General features: G+C 52.0%; 1 protein-coding gene across 11 annotated transcripts in view; it reads right to left on the minus strand.

The window, feature by feature from the left end:
* The window catches only part of Pitpnm2 (phosphatidylinositol transfer protein membrane associated 2), a 131,826-nt gene that overhangs the window by 90,856 nt on the left and 20,682 nt on the right, over window positions 1–20,288 (minus strand). For 6 of the 11 annotated variants that reach the window (XM_029533691.1, XM_029533689.1, XM_029533690.1 and 3 more), the window contains exon 2: window positions 7,633–7,728. The gene's annotated coding sequence lies outside the window, so the exon portion shown is untranslated. Of the gene's footprint in view, window positions 1–2,627; window positions 4,733–7,571; window positions 7,729–8,503; window positions 8,526–12,226; window positions 12,490–20,288 lie in introns of those variants that run through there. The other 5 variants (XM_029533680.1, XM_029533683.1, XM_029533687.1 and 2 more) reach the window with 5 other exon arrangements.

Below are 20,288 nucleotides of genomic sequence, written 5' to 3' on the forward strand. Positions count from 1 at the left end.
ACAAGGACAGTGAGTCCTTTGAATCCCACAGTGTCAACGTCTCTACTCCTCACACCTGTGCTGCATGCCCTGCCTCTGTCCTGCCATCCTCTAGCCATACACGTCAGCAACCTGGCCCTCCCTGAACCTCCAAACACGAGAACACAGGAGTGCTGAAGACACTGGCTGTGCGGTTCTGTCCGCTTCTTCTCTTCTCCCCCAGTGAGACCCATCTGCGCTCTTTAAAACCCAGCTGGACTGTTCCCTGCCTAAGAGCCTTGCCCCCCTTGGGCCGCTGTCTTCTTCCTGCTCTGGCAGCACTACTGGCCTCTCCAGCGGAGAATCATAAGCTCTAATCTCCATCTGCCTTCCCCACCCTAGAGGGCACATTCTTCTACCTCACTGGGCTCCCACTGCCCGGCCAGATGAGAGTGTGAACGGATACCACCCCTCATGCTCACCTAGAGCTGGCCTTACACAATGGGCAGCAGCACACCAAGGGGATGCCCAGGACTAAGGCAGAGATGGGCGCTCTCCCAATCTGCTTTGCCCGTGCTGCTGAGCTGGGAAGCTGCCGCCCTGCTGAGATTTGTCAACAGAGCCAGCAGCGAGGGCGGAGACCCACCTCCATGCTTGTAGGCTGGCAGCCATACCTACAGTGCTATAGCTCACCAGGCTTTTCGCTTTTGCTTTCTCCCCGCCCCTGTCCCCTCCCCTTCCTTTAAAAAATATTTACAGGCCAGGCGTGGAGGTGGTATGTCTTTAACCCAGGATGTGAGAGGGAAAGGCAGGAAGATCTCAGTGAGTTCAAGGCTAGCCTGATTTATAAAGAGAACTCTAGGCCAGGTCTACATAATGAGACCTGAAAAAGGCAGCTCCCCAAAGGCCAGCACTGTAGACAGCACTGGCAGGCAAAGTCTGGACTCGTCACAGCAGCTGACAGGTTCTGATTGGTCCCAGGACTCTACAGATGTTTTACCTGTCCAATCTCTACAAGGACTTACAGTAAACCCTGATACTGCCCCATCTCACAGATGGGGAAAGTGAGGCTCAGAGAGCTGAGGTAACCTGTCCAAGGTGTTTCAGGCAGTTTGCCACGGAGTCAAAATCAGCCAGCACACTATACAAAGGAAGGTTCCTGGCGGAGCGCTGGCTAAAGGCCTCCTAACGCTGCTGGGTTCCAGGAGAGTGTTCTTGGTTTTCCTTTGCCGCCATCTTTTTCACGTCTAAACTCTCCTGAGCAGTTCAAAAACTGAACCTGTCTCCCCTCTCTCCCCACCTCAAGCCCATTATTTCCAGCAGAAAAGGAGAACGGGGAGTCGGGGCGTAGCGAAAGGCACAGATGAGAAAGAAGGGTGGGGAGCTGAAGGCAAGCTGGGGAGAGGGAAGAATCAGTCAAAATGAAACACTATCGAAATCCCAAATCGAAAGCTACTACTTTGTGAGCTAATTAAAACAAAAAACAAACAAACAAACAAAAAACCAAAAGCTTTTAGAAGGACACCTGTGACATCAGATGTGCCTTGAGAGGGACATCCTACAGGCCAGCCCTGTTTGATTGGTGATACAGAGGATCCCCTGCTGAGATGCCACCAGTACATGCTCTGACTTGTACTTTAATGAATTCCTCCACAGTGATGTATCAGGGAGTGACTGAGACCCATCTCCCAAGGGCATGGGCTCTCTGAATGTCAAGTGCCACAGTGCAAGGAGGGAGAGACCTAGACTAAGGAGGCTCTTCACAACACTACCCTGCTTCTTCTTGCCTGTCCAGTGGCTCCAGCACACGACACATTTAATTCATGCTGGTCTGATGGCTGGCCTACGGAGGCCACACATCAGTCCAGGAGTAAGTCCGAAGTCTTCTTTCCTCAGGGAAACAGAAGCCATGAGAAGAGAACCCCTGAAGCTATCACAGTGTGGGAAACAGCACCCAGCCTTGGGCGTCCGAGACAGTCCCAGGGGGCTCTCAAGCAGCAGTTTTTATCTGAGAGTCCCAGCAGAAATGGCAAAGCAGCCCGGGGCAAAGTGTATCAGATGCTGCTGGGGAGGGAGGTAGAGGGCGTGTCTTCACAGCCCTGCAGTCCTCTGGACTGGGCTCTTGGCTTTGGCTTTGTTTGTCTGCTGGAGTTTTATTTTGCTTCATTTGGAGCCAGAGCGGTCCAGGTTGGCATCGAACTTGAAATTCTCTTAGTTTAGTCCTCCTGAGTGCAACTATGCTCAGCCTCTTAGCTATATTTTCAGGGCAGAAAGCTTGTCTCTGGCTGTTTTGTGGTCCTCACCCTCTGTCCCCGGGACGCCGCCAGCCAAGTGACTTTCCAGAAGCCTGTTACACACGGGTGCCTGGAGACTGGCCATGCCTCAGCATGACCTGGTACCTGGCCCTGTTGTCCCGCCTATGGAACCAAGTTCTTAGCCGTGCCCCGTGACTGCCAGGTTGTTCACCAGAGCAAAGGATAGGTGCCAGGGACAGTCTTTGGCAGTCAGTGGCAGCAATTTCCATGTCGCCACTCCTCAACGGTCCATGTATTAGGCACGGGACAGGCCAAGTTATACAGCACAAAGGAGAATCACACTGGATGCTTGCTTCTGCTCTGGCCCACAGGCTCACACTTCCTCAAGAGAAAAGAAACAAGATCTTACTCTACCTTCTCCAGGCGGCCCTCCGGCGGAAGTCTGAAGGCGACACCAGGTCCTACTCTTCAAAGCTGGTTCAGGCCTATCCACGGCAAAGCCTGTCATCAGAGTCTCCAGTGCCCAAACCATCAGTGACCAACCACAGCCCCTTCCAAAGAAATGCCAAGGAGACACAGAAGCCTCCTGACAAGAGATGACGTCAAGAGCGCGGCAGGTCTTCCTGCTGGAAGTGATATCTGCTCTCAATGACACGCTGGCCTTCTGTGTGCCTTTGTTACAACAGATGCTATCTACCACAGATTGAATCGGACCACGGTGGCAGGCCTGAGCTCTAGCTGCACACTGGGGAGATAGGGGCTATGGAGGCTGGTTCATACCTTAGACCAGTGCTCCTCTGACCTTAGCTAGTCTTGCACATGCTCACACGCGGACACTTTGCCCCACCTCCACCACACACACACACACACACACACACACACACACACCCCTCTGGCTGCCCTGTCAGTCTGAAGGCTTGTCAGCTCCTGGAGGACAGGAGGGTCTCTTCCTGGTCCCTGTCCTTACCTCAGCAGAAGCTCAGTAAATGCTCAAGGAAGAACACTGTGGACTCTGGCTTTGATGTGCCCAGGGCCTGGGACATCACCAACACTGCAGTCCAACTAGAGTCAAAATCCTGGGCAGAAGCCCAGAGAGCGCTGCCGAAGGCCTGGCGTGCCAAGCAGAGGCTGCCAGCCCTGAGGCCGCTGGCACTGTCAGATCTCACTGCTCAGCCACAGCATTGTGGAGCCAGCCGTCCCTTCTGCCCGTGGCTCAAGAGCCTGCACAGCCCTCCTTCAAGGGACCACTCCGCTCAGCTGCAAACTACTGGACTGAGAGTCCAATGTTTGGCAACTTGGACAGGAAACTTTCTTTATTGAGCTTCAGTTTCCCTCCATCATTAAAAGTCAGACCAGGAGCTCTCCTACAAGAACCTTTATTTAAATGACGACTTAAGTCTCAGAGTCCCTCCAGTCCTAGGTCTAACACCCACCCCCAGGTCCAAGCATCCAGCCACTCCCATTACCGCAGCTGTTCCCAAGTTCCTCCTGCTTCTTCCCACCAGGGCTCCAGTGGAATCGCAACAGTGTAGCCACAGGCTGACCCTGGCCCTCAAGGTTCCCAATGCTTCCATGACCTCATACCACTCAAAAAGTGAAGGTCAGGGCCTTAACACCAACCTACGCCCTTCCTTCGTATTCTCTGGCCTCTGCCTTCCCTGCTGTCCTTCCCTTTGGTCGCTCACTCTACCCAGTCAGTCCCACACAGCCTCAGACTCTCAGGCCCTCCCCAAGCCCGCCTCTGACAGTAAGAGCCTCACACCCGCTGTACACACTCTACCACTAAGCTGTAGTCCCAGGCCTCCCTTTCCAGCTTGTTGAACTTCCTGAACAACTGCGGTATTGGGTTATTATTGGGAGGTCGTAGACATTTTTAAGAGGTGGGGCCTAGAACACTGGGGACTCGCCTTCAGAGGGGAAAAAAGGACTCCCCCCGCTTCCTCTTCTCTTGTCTCTCATTCCTGGCTTTGAGGGAGAGTTCTGGCTTGCCACATGGAGCACCACGAAGTAGGACCTAACGTACACCTAAAAGCATCAGTACCCACCAGTCGTGGACTGGAGCTTCTAAACTCATGAGCCATCCCAACCCTTTTCTCATCCTAAGTCGATTACTTCAGGCATCTGTCACAGCAACAGAGAGCTGGCTAACACAAAGCAAGCTTTGACAGGTGATCATGAGCAGCAGAAAGAAATACCAGGCAGACGGTGCCACCTTGTTGGACATACAGCACATCTGCATCTGCAGGAAGCAGTGCTTTGCATAAGCAGACAGGACCCCAAGAGAATGAAAAAGACTATCCTTGGGGTGTGCATGCCAGGGAGGGGAGGCCTGTGGTCAGAGAAAGTGAGTCCTTGGAGGTTTGTGGCCTAAGTCTGTGTCCAGTATCCTTCTGGATGTGAGTCCAAGCGGCCATCGGACTGCAGGAATACAGACAGAACGAGCCAGCAGGAGCAAACGCAGAGCTGGCCCCAGCATGGCTTAGACATCAAACCTTACCCAGTTCTCTCACCAGCACTGTGAGGAGAGCAGAGAGCTGAGGACAAGCTCCTGACCCTCAGGAGCCTCAGCCTGAAGCGTTTACTCTGTGCCAGTATGCTGGTTAGCCAGTATGCCAGTGAGCCTTTCTGCTTTGTCCTCGCCTGTTCTGGGCTGTGGTGTGCCTAGACCCAAGGGAAGAAACTGGCCAACTTCTTCATGTGGGGACAAGACTGCTCACAAAAAGAGATGAGAAACTGTGGCCCCAGAGGCTCAGCAGCCCAGGTTACAACGGCCTAGGTCCTGGCTTCAGCTCAGGTCCAGAACAAGGTCTGGAGTCTATGTCCGTTACTGCTGTGCTCTGAGGCCCTCCCCAGGCCCTCTTCCTCTGGAGGAGACAGTGACCTTGCTGAGGCCTGTCACTGAGACAATGGCAGGAAGCACCCCACCCAGCCTGAGCCTACACCAGGAAGTCGGAAAGAAGCCAAGAAGGCCTGTTCCGGGAGACCCTTCTTGCTGCATTCCAGCCACAAGGTCACCAAGACTAAGTGTTCCCTATCCGGTCACTCAGAATGAAGCATGTTCAGCTTTCTGAGGACAAATGGACTTCCCAGCTGGGACCCTCTTTGGGGCAGACTCTCTGTAACGCCGTCTCTAGTCTAGGAAGATGCAGAAGACACCAGGATGCTGAGAACCAAGCCAGTTGTCCTGTGCGGTCCTCCAGCCCACCACCCTTCTGGAAGGAAAGCGCTTGGAGTTCCTTTGGAGCAAGAAACTTCTCTAAAAATAAACTGTTTGTTGGGCCTTTTCCTTCCTCGGCCTGGCAGAGGCCAGGGTGGGCATTCCTGTTCGCAGCACCTCTGACAGGGCTGCCCTCCACCCAGAGACTTGCTCTCTGCTCAGAGTCCTGTGCCCAACAGTGACTACAAACTCCCAGGACAGCTCAGAGGCCCACTGTGGGCAAACATGACTGTCCCACTCAGGCCTGCTGTTCTCCAGACGTGGGTGTGCAGAACAGGCTGAGGGGGCAGGAGAGGTACAAAGGCTCAACCGTTGAAGGGCCCTCAGCTTGATGGCACATAGACACACAAATGCTTCAACGCTTATGGTGACACTGATATTATCAGAGGTACAGCAGTATGCTGGGACAGTAAGAAAAGGAGGGGTGGGCTAGTATGGGGTGGGGGCTTACAAGGAAGTACTCAAAATGCGCTGGGAAGGGAAGACAGGAAGTTGGCAAACAGAGAGTGTAGAGGGGACTTCAGGACACGGGTACAGCACAGAATGAATGCACCAGGAGGCAAACTGCTTGCACGGGGGCTCTGTCTGCTCTGTTCACAGCTGCGTCCCTGGCACCTGCAATAGTACCCCCCCCCTTCTGCGTTTACAGGCTGGCACAACACACACGATCCACCTAATGTACACCGAGTATTTGATAAACGCTTGCAGGGTACGGGAGTGACACGGGGAAATCACTGAGGACCCTGGGCGAGATGGGCTGCAAGGTCCATCGCCTCTGCAAACTCATGCATGGCAGCTGCTAAGCAGGAAAGAGCCCCTTCCTGTGAGAAAGGAAACAGGAAGTAGAGGCCCCAAGCCAAAGCAGGGGCAGGGTCTCCCTGAGCACCAAGAGATGACAAGAACATTCAGGTCCCGTGAGGCAGGGTTCTCTGGGGGGCTCTGCCTCATGCCGGAGGCCAACTCTACTAGCACATGGCAAGCACGGGGACTCAGCCCTGACCACAGAAGCCGTGAGCGGGGGCTGTGTGCTCTGATGTCACTGTTCCCATAGCTCCTCCTGTACAGAGACACCTTAGAAAGTGAAGTAAAAACAAAACAGAAAAACAAAACAAAAAACAAGTAACGCACCACACTCTCCTTAGCGCTTGGAGGCCTTTTCTTGGCAAGTGAAGAAAATGAGCAATTAGAGAAAGGAACAGCTCCGGGTGCCAGCCTGCAGGCAGAAGCCAGAGGCAGCCCCACAGCCCCGGGGCCTTGGAGTTTCCCAGTGAGGAAGGGGCCCAGAGGGAGGGAACCAGGAACAAGTCAAGGCTGGACCCGAAGCCCAGGCATCACATCTAAAAGGCCGGACTGTGCGCTCCGGGTCAAAAGTCGGGACAGATGTCAAGCCTGCTGCTGGCCTGAGTCTAACACCAGAGCCTTGAGCTCCCTCAAGTAAGATGGAGGTCCAATGGCCACAAGGAGGCCGGGGCCAGGAAGCCTTCCTCCCCTCACAGCTTTCTTCCCTAGAAGGAGTGTGTGGCATCTGCAATCCCACACCTCGAGCCTTCTGACGGGGGGAGGGGGGGGGAGTTCAGAAAGCAGAGTCTGTGGGAAGTCGGAGAGGAAGGCCAAGTCGGTTCACCACCTGGACGGGCCACTAGAGGCTCTCATGACAAGCAGGGGTCCAGAGGAGACGCTGTCGATGAAACGAAATGGCCAAGGCACAGTGGGTTCAGAGGGCCTGAGAAAACACACGGACACCAGTTTCTTGGTGACTGGCGCAGCTTGTGTGCAACAGGGTGAGCAAGCACCTCAGTCCTGGTTCTCCACAGAGGTCAAAAGGTCACTGGGGTCCCAGAGCTCAGGAAGAGGGTACCTTCAATCAGAACTCCTGCCGACTTTGTCCCATGTGTGTCATCTGGAGCAGGGAGCCCAGATAGAACCTTGAGAACAAACAGCAAAGAGCCTCCTTGGTGGCTCTGTGTGGGATGGGGAACAGTGGCTCTCCTTGGCTCTGTGTGGGGTGGGGGGACAGCGGCTGTTACCAGAGACAGAACTCCTTCCCAATCAATGACGCTATTTCACTTAAGCTCTGGGTCGCTGTTTACCACAGCAGTCACAAAGGTTTTCAAGGGAAGAAAGAAATGGCAAAGGCTCACCCATCCACTGACTTTAAAGGCTGGGCAGGAAGGTGGGCACTGCGCAGCAGTTGGTCTTTACCTGTAGATCTGAGCAGCTCTGTCTCCACCACAGGAGGAGGAGGGATCAGTGTGGCCACAGAAGGGAGTCAGGGACCAAGATACACGTGCCAGCATCCTGCAAGAAAAAAACCCGAAGGTAGAGGAGATGAGACACCCGAGTTCCTCGTCCCTTTGTGCCAATCAATGGGGAAATTGGTGGAGTCAGCCGCAGCCTGAGCGACAGCAGATCCAAAGCCTTCTTGGAACAAGGGAACTGAAGGGTGTGGATGGCAGAGAGGGAGGGATCTGTTTGATGGAGCCGCTCAGAGAGCGAGCGCCTATCTCAGAACCAGGGATGGGTCTGCCTGCCCAGGGATGAGACTGACAACCCCACCCAGCTGCCTGCTTGTACACAACCAGGACTCTTGGCTCCCAGCCTAACCATTTCACTCAAGACCCTGTTAGGATTAGAGGACATCAGGGCATAGTGTTGGGGTGGGGTGGGGACAACTGGAAAACTAGGGAAAGCAGGGCAGAGTGAGGAGACGCTTGGTGGGACACTTGCTTGGAAGATGCAAGTGGCCTCCAGCCTTGCACTGAGCCTAAACTCCCTTGTAGGAACAGATGCCCACTTCTGCCAAGAGCTGAGCTCACAAAACAACACAGGAATGATAGAGGGTTAGGCCAGGGGATGGTGGCGCACGCCTTTAAGCCCAGCACTCTGAAGGTAGAGATAGGCTGATCTCTGTGAGTTCGAGGCCAGCTTGGTCTACAGAACCAAGTTCCAGGACAGCCAAGGCTACACAGAGAAACCTTGTCTTGAAAAACCAAACAAACAAACAAACAAATAGATAAAAAAGTTCAATAAATAAGGAAGTTAGAGAAATAGGTTTTCACGAAGTCCCAGTTACCTACAAGTACCAAAGAAGACACTGTTCAACCCAGGGCTGCCACAAGAACTGCGACATGCCCAGGTCCACATTGCAGCTTAACACTCGTCCTTTCCTGCCAAACACACTTAGGAGCCTGCGCCTATGTACTGGAAACAGGCAGCCATCTAGGAGCCCTTCCAGTGGCATGCCCTGCAGTTCCCCAGCAGGTTACATGGAAATAGTCCAGGAACCAGTGACTAAGTTCAGGACAGTCTTACTTCAAAGGCTGAGGCCAGGCACCAGGACCAGTAAGACACCAGTTGTGGGTGCGAGGGCAAGCAGTCTTGACAGAGGTAAGCGTAAAACCCAAGGGATGTTTAATGGAGGACCAGGACGACAAAGTGATCAACTGCCAGTGGGCAGCACAGCCAGCAGGAGCCAGAGGAGAGAAAGAGGGAATGGGGACGTACAGAGAGCCAGTGATGCACAGCAGTGGGAGGTGTGGCTGGAGGGAACTGCGCTCTTCACACACCGCCCACACTGCCCCTCCTACACCTTAGGGAACACCGTGGTGAGGGAGCAAGCAACTTTTGGGGGGCTGGCCTCCAGAAACACAGCCTCCTTGGCAGTTCTGCCTCTGACCCCTGTGTTAATTTCACACATTCTCATATTTTCCTGACCCCCACCTGAGGTAGCAGAACACCGCGGGTTCCCCCGAGTCCAGCAAGGGCAGATACTCAGGATACCACACAGGGTGCCACAGCTCAGCAAGCTCCATGGAACTATACCATCCCAACTCTTAGCTTCCACCGCCAGCCTTCTCAACAGCTACGAGGTCATCATGCCAGGTCCCCACATTCACGGGAAGGGGAACTGGGGGGCATGCAGAGCGTTGGTGGTGAGCCCGTTTTATCAGGCAAGTCCCTCTACTCTACCTGACTCCCCGTGGGTGAAAAGGACAATGGTGACTCACCCAGCAGAGACTAGAGGAAAGAAGCACTCGGGGACAAAAAAAAAAGCCAAGAGGGGTGCTGTGTGCCCGAACCCCCTGGAGCTCTGAGATGCACGACGCACCAGGTTAACCATTAGGCCTCACAGACACTCACTTGTGGAACAGAGCTCAGGGTGGTCAGAGCTCTGTTAGAATGAAACAGAAATATGTCACTGGTCAATCCAAGTTCCCTCCCAAGACCTGGAACACACACAAGGTGAAGTGAAGCCCCCCCCCCCCGCGCATCTGTTGCATGCCTGTTCCACGTATGTGTAGCCATGACCCCAGGAGCCCCAGTCGGCTCTAATACAGTGTGTGCGCTGCTACTCCTGGGAACAAGGAGAAGGTACTTTGCTTCCTTACGTTTTAAAGTTAAATCTCTAGAATGCCCTCCGACGATGCAGAGAACTGCCGGGGAGAGAAGACAGCCAACGGAAACCAAGCCTGCCTGAGAGACGAGGATGGCAAGAGTCGGAATTGCTTTCCTCAAAAGTTTCCTGAACCCCAGTGCCGTTTCAGTGGAAGGGAATTGGTAAGCAAATCTGTTTCTCTATATGGTTTCCATTAATAGACTATCCCCTCAGCCCCACTAAATAAATGTCAAACAAACACTTAAAGGATACCGGGTTGACGGGGTGCCAAGTAGCTCCCTTGCCCAGACGTCCGCGTGCCTCGGGCTGGCCCCGGCTGGAAGCAGCTAAGAGTGGGTAGTGAGACTGAAGCCAGGGCTGCTGTCTCCACCCCCGTTGACATGGAGACTGAGGCAGGTGGCTGCAGAATGGGTAGAGAGGATGGCACACACGGCAGGTGGCTCTAAAGCAAACCTTTCCAGGGCCTTGGAATGTGAAACAGCGTCACTTAATTTTTCAGAATTTGCATATACCTTACCATGGCACAAAGCTCACCCTTTGAAGGCATCCGGCCATTATCATCAGTGCTTATTAATCTATTCACAAGGTGGCAGGGCCATCACGCTATCTTAATCTGCAACACTCGGGTCCCTCTTTAAAGAAACCCAGTACACATGAGAGTCACCGCTCACTCCCCCTTCCCTCCCAGCACCTGGGGACCACTAATTTGCCTTCTGTCTATGCCGATTTGCCTGTTTTAGACAGTTTGCATCACTGGAGTCTACAGTATGCGGCCCTCTCTTGTCTGGCTTCTTCTTCTAGGGTTGTGTTCTCAGAGACCGTGGCCCGTGGCAGTACGCCATTTTTTTAATGACTTAAATTTTTTGATGTAATTTTCTGCAGTGCCTGTGACTGAGCCCAAAGTCTCACCAATGCCAGGCAAACCCTCTGCCTCTGAGCCATGTTCCCAACTGACTCCACTCTGTCTTATAACTTAACAACGGTCTGCTGAATGGAGAGCATGCGCTTCCCTGTGCATTTGCCGTTTGACATCTGGACGGCAGTGGAGATTAAGGAACCACTGCTGTGAACACTAGTGGACAAGTTTTTGTACAGACATGTTTCTGATCTTTCTTAATCTTTAAAGAAAATATAAAATTCAGTTTGCTCATTTGTTGCTGCGCTGGGCACTAAACCTAGGGCCTCACGCACGATAGGCAGATGTTCACCATAGACTACGTCCCCAGGCCAATGTCAGTAACTTAATTTATACCAAGGAATGAATACATGTCCATTTTGAAAGCTATCAAAACTCAACAGATAAATTGGATCCTGGATGAGGTGAGCTCTTCTTCAGGACCTCCTTCCTCCACCCAGAGGCTGCATCTACAGCAGCTTGCTTCACTGTGATGACAGTGCCTGGGGAGAACTGGGCGAGCAACTCGGGCCAGGGATAGTAATACACTACACAGGGCAAAGCATGAGTCCTGCGTGAGTGCTCTACTCGATGCGCTGCTCGCTCTCGCACTTGTCCTCGCTCTCTCTCTCACTCGCGCTCTCTCACTCGCTCTCTTTCTCACGCTCTCTCTCTCACTCGCTCTCTCTCTCACTTGCTCTCTCTCTCTCACTCGCTCTCTCACTTGCTCTCTCACTCGCTCTCTCTCGCGCTCTCTCTCTCTCTCTCACTCGCTCTCGCTCTCTCTCTCTCTCTCACTCGCTCTCTCACTCACTCGCTCTCTCACTTGCTCTCGCTCTCACTCACTCTCGCTCTCACTCGCTCTCGCTCTCACTCGCTCTCCGACTCTCTGGGACTTGGTTTTCTTATCTGAGAGAACAGCCTCTAGTACAGACTTGGAGCATCTTCACGAATGAGTCTGTGAGAAAAACCACTTAGCACCTGGCTGGGCAAAGACTGTTGCTACCTTCCCTCCCTCATATACACATGGACACACGCACGCACACACGCGCGCGCGCGCACACACACACACACACACACACACACCAGACCCTGATGTGAAGGCCCGACACACAGCCACTTCTGAGCAGGGGGCTGAGCATTCCACCCGGTTCCCTAACTGTATGCCCAGTGCCACACATACCATCCCAGTTGTACACCTACCCCTACCCACCTTGGGACAGGGTCTCAGTATGTGACCCTGGCTAGCTTGGAATTCATTCTGTCGATGAAGCTAGCCATTAATTCGCGAGCTCATCCTGCTTCTACCTCCTGAGTGCTGGATGAAAGGCAGACAGCGCCATGCCGCACTTGTCCTTTGAGTCTGAGTCTGCTCTCCGTGGGGCTGGTTCCTGGCCTTCCACCTGTCACCTCTACCCCTACCTGAGACCAGGAAGCACCTGCTCTGGAACCCCATGTCTAGGCAGGCTGGCTGAGCATCTCACAGCCAAGTGAGTCTTCTGTACCTGCTCTCCCACCACGCTGTTCTTCCTCAGGCCCAGTGTGCTGCAGGCAGTGGGGACTCTCAAGACCTTCAGAGTGGAGAGCCCTCAAGTGCGGGCAGAAACACCAGGGGGACCATAGGAAAGCCACAAGGAACTCTTCTCTCAACTGGTAGATGGTGAATGCAGAGCTGAGCCGTGATCCTGGGAGCCGGGCGAGCATGGCGAGGAAAAGGGACCCAGCGATGTTTCCTTGAGAGTGCAAAAGTTCATGGGGGAAAAACCCAGCACACACACACACACACACACACACACACACACACACACACACACAGAGGAACGGATAGCAAAAAAGAGAAATTCTTAGCCTGCAGCAGTTGGTAGCATTATGTAAAATCCCAAGCCCACAAAAATATCATTTGGATGATAAAAAGTTAAATTTAGCTAAGTACAGAGTGACTAATACTATGAGGGAGAGGCAGCACCCCCAGCTGCCTGGAGCTGATTCAGCTGGCTTTTAGAAACTTCTGACAAGTAACCAGGGCCCGGTGGAGCACAGAATAACAGATTATGTAATGGGAGGCACAGCCTGCAGCAACACAGAACAGCGCGAGTGGGAGACTGTGGCGGTCTCCAGGGGAAGCACTGGGCCCGGCCTGAGACGAGTCGCCAGGACCCTCTCTCAGAGAGCCAACTCGGGGAGTTCGTGTGCTTCAGAGGACATCTGTCAGCCAGCAGTGCCAGCTCTTGAACGGGTCTACAAAGACCTTTCCCAGAGTGACCATGGCAGACGACCACTTGGATGGCCTTCAAGAAGCCAGGACCTTGAGGGGTCCCCTTCTTCTGAATGGCCCTTTGACCTGTTGTAACCCACGGGGTTGGCTGAAGTAACGCTGGGCCAGGTTTGAACCTTCATCTTGAGAAGCCTAACGGAAAACCTGAAGGCGGGTGTGCAAGCAGGTGTGTGTCCGCCTAAATTCATGGCAGGCATTCTGTCCCACAGCTAGAAGCTGTTCGAGGACGGAGGTCTGGATGAGAAAAATCAACACAGAGCACATACGTTGTAAAAAGGATTCCTTTATAAAAGGAATTCAGATACATCCTACAGTACCTGAAAATATTCTGCCAAGTGAATTAAGCTGGTCACAGGAGGATATATAGCATCCATTACATGACATAGCGTGTAATCCAGTCAGACTGATAGAGACAGACAGGAAAATTGGGGGGGTCGCAAGGCTGGAAGGAAGCAGGGAGGCAGGGAGACAGATGTGCTGCATGAGTTTTAGTTTCCCATGAGACTATGCCATAGGGGAATGGGTCCAACAATACGAATATACTTTAACACCACTGGGGCGCCCAGCTCAGGACAGCTCAGGGCTCAGTTGCATGTTTTATATACATCATCGCAATGGGAAAAATAAGGAAAGAAGGAGGGAGCAGAAAAGGCAGCCGTGGCCTGGATGCAGCTGACTTTGTGCGCTCTGGGGGTAGCAACAGCCACTTGGGAAACCAGTTCCCTGAAGGTCACTGAGCTGGGAGAAGCCTGCCCCAGACATGGGAAGCAGAGGCACGCAGGAGGCCCTGCTGATGCTGCCAGGCATTAGCACGGTCACTCTGCCACTTGCAAGGGGGGTTTCCGGCTTAAGTCAAGCTGTTACAGCTGACACTAGAGAACAGCGATGTTACAGTTGACAAGTCCTGCCCAGATTGTCACCTCGGGAGCAAATACAAGAGGCTAGCACATGAGAGCTTGGGCCACTGTTAGGTAGCAAGAACCGGTGTGGTGTAGCTGAGGGGTTTGCAGAAAACTCTGTTCCTAACAAGAGACTAGGGTGGACCTTTTGTCCTGATCAGAACACATGAGTCACTGAGAGGAGCCCGGCTTGGGAAGAAACTGACTTTCCACGCTCGCTCGGCATCCCAGCGGGCTGGATGCTGGAATGAGGCGGGTGCTGAGGTTCAACAGCTGCACTGAAGCTCAGAGCTCTCCAGCGACCGGGTAGAGTGGCCGGGTCATCCACTCACCGGCTCCAGCACTTCGTCATCATGCGTTGCACTGTCCAGAGTGGACTTGAACATGGTTGAAGTGTGACCCTGGTGGGACTTCCTGTGTACAGAGGGTGATCCTTAGCGTGAGGCTGAGACTCTGTCAGTCTCTGTTTGTGCCTCTGTTCTCTCATCTGAGCAGGACTGTGACCCCACTCAGCTCCCACCCCCCCACAGGGTTACAATTCTAACAGAAGGAAGTGTGGATGCGTGATCCAGAGCCCAAGCTGACCCCAGGTAAGACCTTTCATGGGAAAGGACCATGGGTCCCCAATTCACTTCATGGAAACCAGATCCAACTCGATGATAAAAGGGAGTGACAAGGAAGCTAGACACGGGGGACAAATGCCTGGATTGCTGCTAGCATGCGACAGGCTGAAGTAAGAGGATGGTGAATTTGAGGCCAGTCTATGCTACACAGTTTGCTGTCGCTCTCTCTCACTCTCCCTCCCTCTTCATGAGACGAGGAAGTTGACTGTTGATATCTAACTGGACACTTGGTAGTCATACTAAAAGCACATGCTAGGACCTTTGTTCATGATCTTCACGACTCCCTGGTTCCAAAACGCTTACAGCCTATGCTCACTCCAGGAGACAACAGCCAACAGGGGAAGGAACATCTGCTCCAAGGTCCCTAGTGGAGGGATCTGCACACTTAGCTGTGTGCTCCTTGGTAAACCAGGGGGAAACAAGGTGGCCCACAGAGCTTTGGCACACTGGAACGCAGTGGCTCAGGAGAAGCAAGCCTTGTGTTGGTGAAGAGCTGAGGAGAATATGGTGCCTCTCGGGGATAGGTGCCTCCTCAGTATCTGGGAAGGAATAGCCGGAGACCACGCTTGCCTGAGGCCTTCCAGGTGACAGGGGTGGCTTTGCGGCCCTGCCTGTGACCTGACTGGCGGCTGTCAGGAGCTCCTCATAGTTATTCTTCATCCTCGCCAGTGTCAACACAGAAGCACTGTGGTAATGATGGGAAATATTTACATACCACACCACTGATGGGTTGTTTGGACCATCTGGCTACTGGATGTGTTAAGTATTTGTCAAACACGTGGCCCTTCCACGAACGCTGTGCTGGAGGCTGGACCATAGAGACTGAAATGGCAGCCCATCACTCTCTCTACCATGGAGAACAAGAGAGGCCATCTCCTGTTTATGTCTCCGTGGCTTATGCCCATGGGCAGCCTCAGTCACCTGCAGCTTGGGAGCGGGGGTCCCCAGGAAGCCTCCACCCCTGATGTGAGGTTCCAGCTGAGGGCCTCTTCAGTCATCAAATGCTCCAAATGAGGATCCGTGTGGCCGGCCAGCAGAATGCCTGCAGGGGATGGATGGCTGGGATATTCTCAGAGCCAATCAGTTCAGTGGTCTAGGCTGACAACCATTTCTGTCACTTTCCAACATGGCTCGGGCTTACAGCTGCAGCCAGTGGAGGATGGGCGCGCTAGCCTTGCCCGGTGGGAAATTTCTTTGCTCTGTCCGCATCCCTGCCAAGTTCTAACTCCGTTCTGGACCCCGTAGAGAGGTTTGTTTTTTTTTTTCCCCCGGGTTGACGTCTTTTTCTTTTTTAAGTTTAGGGTGTTGGGTGGGTTGTTTTATTATTATTTTCTTAATTTTAGTAAAAGGCAAAAAAGTTCTTTTCAGAGCCTGTTCTAAAGTAGCAATTTTCTTAATGAGAAGCACACGCTTGCCACCCACATGAGGAGGCTGTGTCGGAGCTCATCACAGTGCCCCGGGAAGGTGGCAAGTCATGTCACCTCCCCGACAGCTGGTGACTCAAGGGGAGCTGCTGTCCGTGCACCGCATGGCCAGCTGGGGCTTACTTCAGGCACTGGCATGGGCTTTCCTGGGGTGTACTAACAGGGGAGGCCCAGACATGCTTCTTCACATATGAGTTCAAAGCAAAACCAGTCCCACCTACAATATCAAGTGAACTTCCATGAAGCTAGATATGTGATAGCCGGCTTGCAGTCCCAGCACTTGGGAGGCCGAGATGATCGAGGTCAAGGCCAGCCAGGGCTGCACAGTGAGCCAGTGTCTCAAACAGAACAAAATTAAAAACTGCTATCTGAAGGAGAGAGAGAGAGAGAGAGAGAGAGAGAGAGAGAGAGAGAGAGAGAGAGAATAAACTTCTCCAGGGCTGATTCTGCAGGGCAGCTGGAAAACAGTGGACAGTCTTCAGTTCATTCTGGAAATAGTCATTTCAGAACATCCAAAAGTAATAACAGTCTTAATAGACTATCGTAAAATAAACCCCAGGCACGGTGGCTCACGCCTGTGTTCTCAGCACTCCAGAAGCGGAGGCAAGAAGATCTCAAGTTTAAGGCCAGTCTAAGAGAGAGTTCCAGGCTAACCTGGAAAAGGGCAACGCCATGTCTCAAAATAAATAAACATGCCAGGTAGTGGTGGTGCATCCCAGGCAAAGGCAGGTGGATTTCTGAGTTCGAGGCCAGCCTGCTCTACAGAGTTAGTTCCAGGACAGGTTACATGGAGGAAAAAAAAAAAAACTCTGTCTCAGGTTAAAAACAAACAAACAAACAAACAAGCACTCTGTTGTGAGACCAGAAAATAAATGTGCTGTAGTCTGACAGCTCTGACTTCCTGGGTTGTATGGGTTTGGAGGGTACCAGCTTCCTGTTTTAGCTAAAGTGGCCATATGGTTCTAACTACTTCTTGGGTACTGGGATGAACCAACTAAAGTCAGGGGCCTCTCTGTATTGAAACACCCCATGGAAGGCCACTGGTCTTCCCCTTTGCTTTTACAATGAGTGGGGCCCACAAACCTCCCCAGGGGACCATGACCAAAGTCAGAGGTACCCCTTGGCCAGAGGTAGCCGAGTCCTATCCACATCAGAGACAATTTGTCCATCCTAAATGAGCACTCAGCCGGCCGTGGCACAGCCCTGAGGCTTCGTGACAGTGCCCCCTGACAAGTAGTACAGTGTGGGTAAGAGCTTTCGCGGACAGAGCACCTTCAGCACGGTGGGCAGCTGCGGGGGGCAGATGTATCTCCGAGACGCTTCTCCTTGCATCGTGGAAGCCTGGGTCCAGCAGAGGGGAGTACCCGTGAGCAGCTGGGGGAGACGTGAGGGCCATGACCAGGTCACTAGGAGCTTCGCTTGTATCAGGCTCCAAAGGTTCTGCAGCAGCTGGGAGCCACACTTGCACACAGTAGAACTGGGCAGGCCAGGCCTCCCTGTTAGGACACAGAACCCCAGGCTACAGAGGCTCAGCTGGCCCAGCCATTCACGTTTTGGGGTGCTTTCTTTGATTCTGCTACATCTCCAAACCTGACCCTAGGGAGGAAATGAGCTCCAAGGTTGGCCAAGCTCTCACCAGTTAAGGTGGGCTAAGAGCCACCAAGCTGGCCACCCTGAGAGCTCTGTGCCTTCTCTTTAGCCGGGGCTTCTCTGTTGCTTCCTAGACCTTTGGGCAGAAGAGGAAGGCACTAGTGAGCTGTGGCTTTTGTGTGAGGTTACAGAGATGGGACATGTAGTGTACTGGCCATGTCCAAGGGTACAGTTCAGTGGCACTGAGGTCATTTATCACGTTGTGCAACCACTGTGGCCACCACCCTCTGTCTTTAGAGTCCTCATCCTCCAAAGTGAACTCTATCCTCATTAAACACGAACTGACCATCCATTTCAGCCTCAATTCCTGGTGACTCCTGTGAACTTTGGTAGCACCTTACAATGTCCTTATTTGGAAAATTAGCTTTACTGTTATAGGTCTGTGCAACTCAAGCATGCGGAAGGCCCTTGGAGGTACATATGGGCTCCTCTACACATATACTCCTGAAAGAAAATTTTAACAGGCTAGAACACTGGGGACACAGAAAGCTCCAGTTGTCCTTAGATGCCCTGTGATGGACAAACTGACAGCGGGAGGCAAGGTCCAGGGAGCCCCTTCCCTGCCTCTTCAGAGGAAGGAAGCTTGCAGGCTAGTCTGTAGACAAGACTCCTGAACATAAAGGTTCCCTCTGCTGTGTACGAATGTGCCTAATGGGCAGGGCAGCTTTAGCCTGCTGATGGCAGCCTGCCTTCTGAGAGGACAAGCCCCTCCCTCACCCAGGACTTGTCTCAGATTTTCATTGTACTTAAAACCTCTTTCCTTGCCTGGAGTTTTGAGGTCAGAAACCAAGCCCTCCTATTCACACGCCATATGTCGCAATGCAAGCTGACACAACTTTTGTGGGAACAACTCAGCCACAAGGGTCCCAAGTGGAAAGAAAATACCCACACTGATTTGGACACGCAGCCTCTGGAACTGTGTTCCCCAGGTGGCAGGACACCTGCATGAGAACTGTGTAAGCCAGAACCCGGATGCCGTACCCTTGCTTCTCAAAGTACCACCCAGAACTCCATGAACACTCGCCCCAGAAGGGCCTATCTGCGGAACACAGTGCTGACTATCTGAGAAACCTGGCAATGGTACACTCAGCAACAGGGACTCCCTCATCAAGGTCCACTTCGGTAAGCCCAAAATGCAGTGCGCAAGAGCAGGCAGCTGTTTCTGTCCTGTATACAATGCATCTTGATATATGCAGAGACCGTCTTGGAAAGTACACATATACACACATTCACACACAAACATACATACGCACACATACAACATGCAAACACAGTCAAACATACAAACACACACATTATATAAATATATACATAAATATGCATATATACATACAATAATCACAAGTGCAAACACATACATAAACACATATAAAGGAGCATACATACATACAATGAGCACACACACTCATCCATAAACACACACAAACACACACAGAGAGCTGTTGTATGTCATTGTCCCTGGAGAGGAAAACTAAGTCACTGAAGACACTGGTGGTAAGATGTCTGGCGTTTGCCCTTGGACCATAAAATGTATTGTTTATCCAAGCTATTTTAGAAAAAAAAACAGACCTTTCTATTTTATTGTTTCAATAGTGTATATGTTTTAGTTCCATAAATCACAGACATAATCAAATATGTCTTTGGAGTCACGTGCCATGCACAACTTTCCCAATGTTATACCATATGTTCTTTAAAACAATGAACAAGTGAGCAAGTGATTAACGAATAGCAAGGAAAAACATTGGAAAAGTCACGTTCTTTGGATACTAGAAAACTCGAAACCTTATGCTGCTAGAGAAGGCGAGGTTACAAACTGGGATGGATTCTGAGGCATGAATAAGATTCAGAATATTAAAGGTGATACACGCCACTATTAGCACAATCAATAGCCCTTTACATTGTTTAATTTTTTTAATGACTATCTTAAAATGCTGACGTTTAATACCTGTTTTGAAAGAGCAGAGCAAAGCTGGGTGTGGTGGCACGACCTGTAACCCCAGCAGTTAGGAGGTAGAGGCAGGAAGATCAAGAACTGAAGACCAGGCTAGACTATACAGCAAGTTTGAGGCTAGCTTGAGCTACCTGGAACCCTGTCTCAACCCTCTGACCCTCATCAAGGAAGAAGGGGAGGAAGAGGAAGGGACTGAAGGAAGGTGAGAGAATGGGAGGGGGGCACGAAATGCAAGAAAATAATAAGTGGTTCAAATATCTTCGAAATACATTTTTTGGAACAACATTATTAACTAATTCTGTAAACCTTCAATGATCAAAAAACGAAAACAAACAAACAAAAAACCACTAAACAACTCCTGAGAGTTGACTCAATTCTAAGGACTCACCCAGGAACACGAAATGCCTAGTTGGGGAACTCTTGTATATTAACCTATCCAACTCCTGTCCTTTTCACAGGCTACGAGACTGACTAGCCAGTCATACATAATATGGCTTTGAAGAAAAGCTATGGCACAGGACGACCTAACCCTGTAGCAATCATAGTAGCCTCCTGGAGTGTCAGAGAAGCATCCTCTAAAAAAAAAAGTAAAAATGAGAAATCACAAAACCAATAAAAGAAAGAGAGAAAGGGAGAGAGAGAGAGAGAGAGACAGAGACAGAGACAGAGAGGAAGGGAGGAAGGGAGGAAGGGAGGAAGGGAGGAAGGGAGGAAGGGAGGAAGGAAGGAAGGAAGGAAGGAAGGA

Source organism: Mus pahari, chromosome 23 (genome assembly GCF_900095145.1).
Source record: "Mus pahari chromosome 23, PAHARI_EIJ_v1.1, whole genome shotgun sequence".
Lineage (NCBI taxonomy): Eukaryota > Metazoa > Chordata > Mammalia > Rodentia > Muridae > Mus > Mus pahari.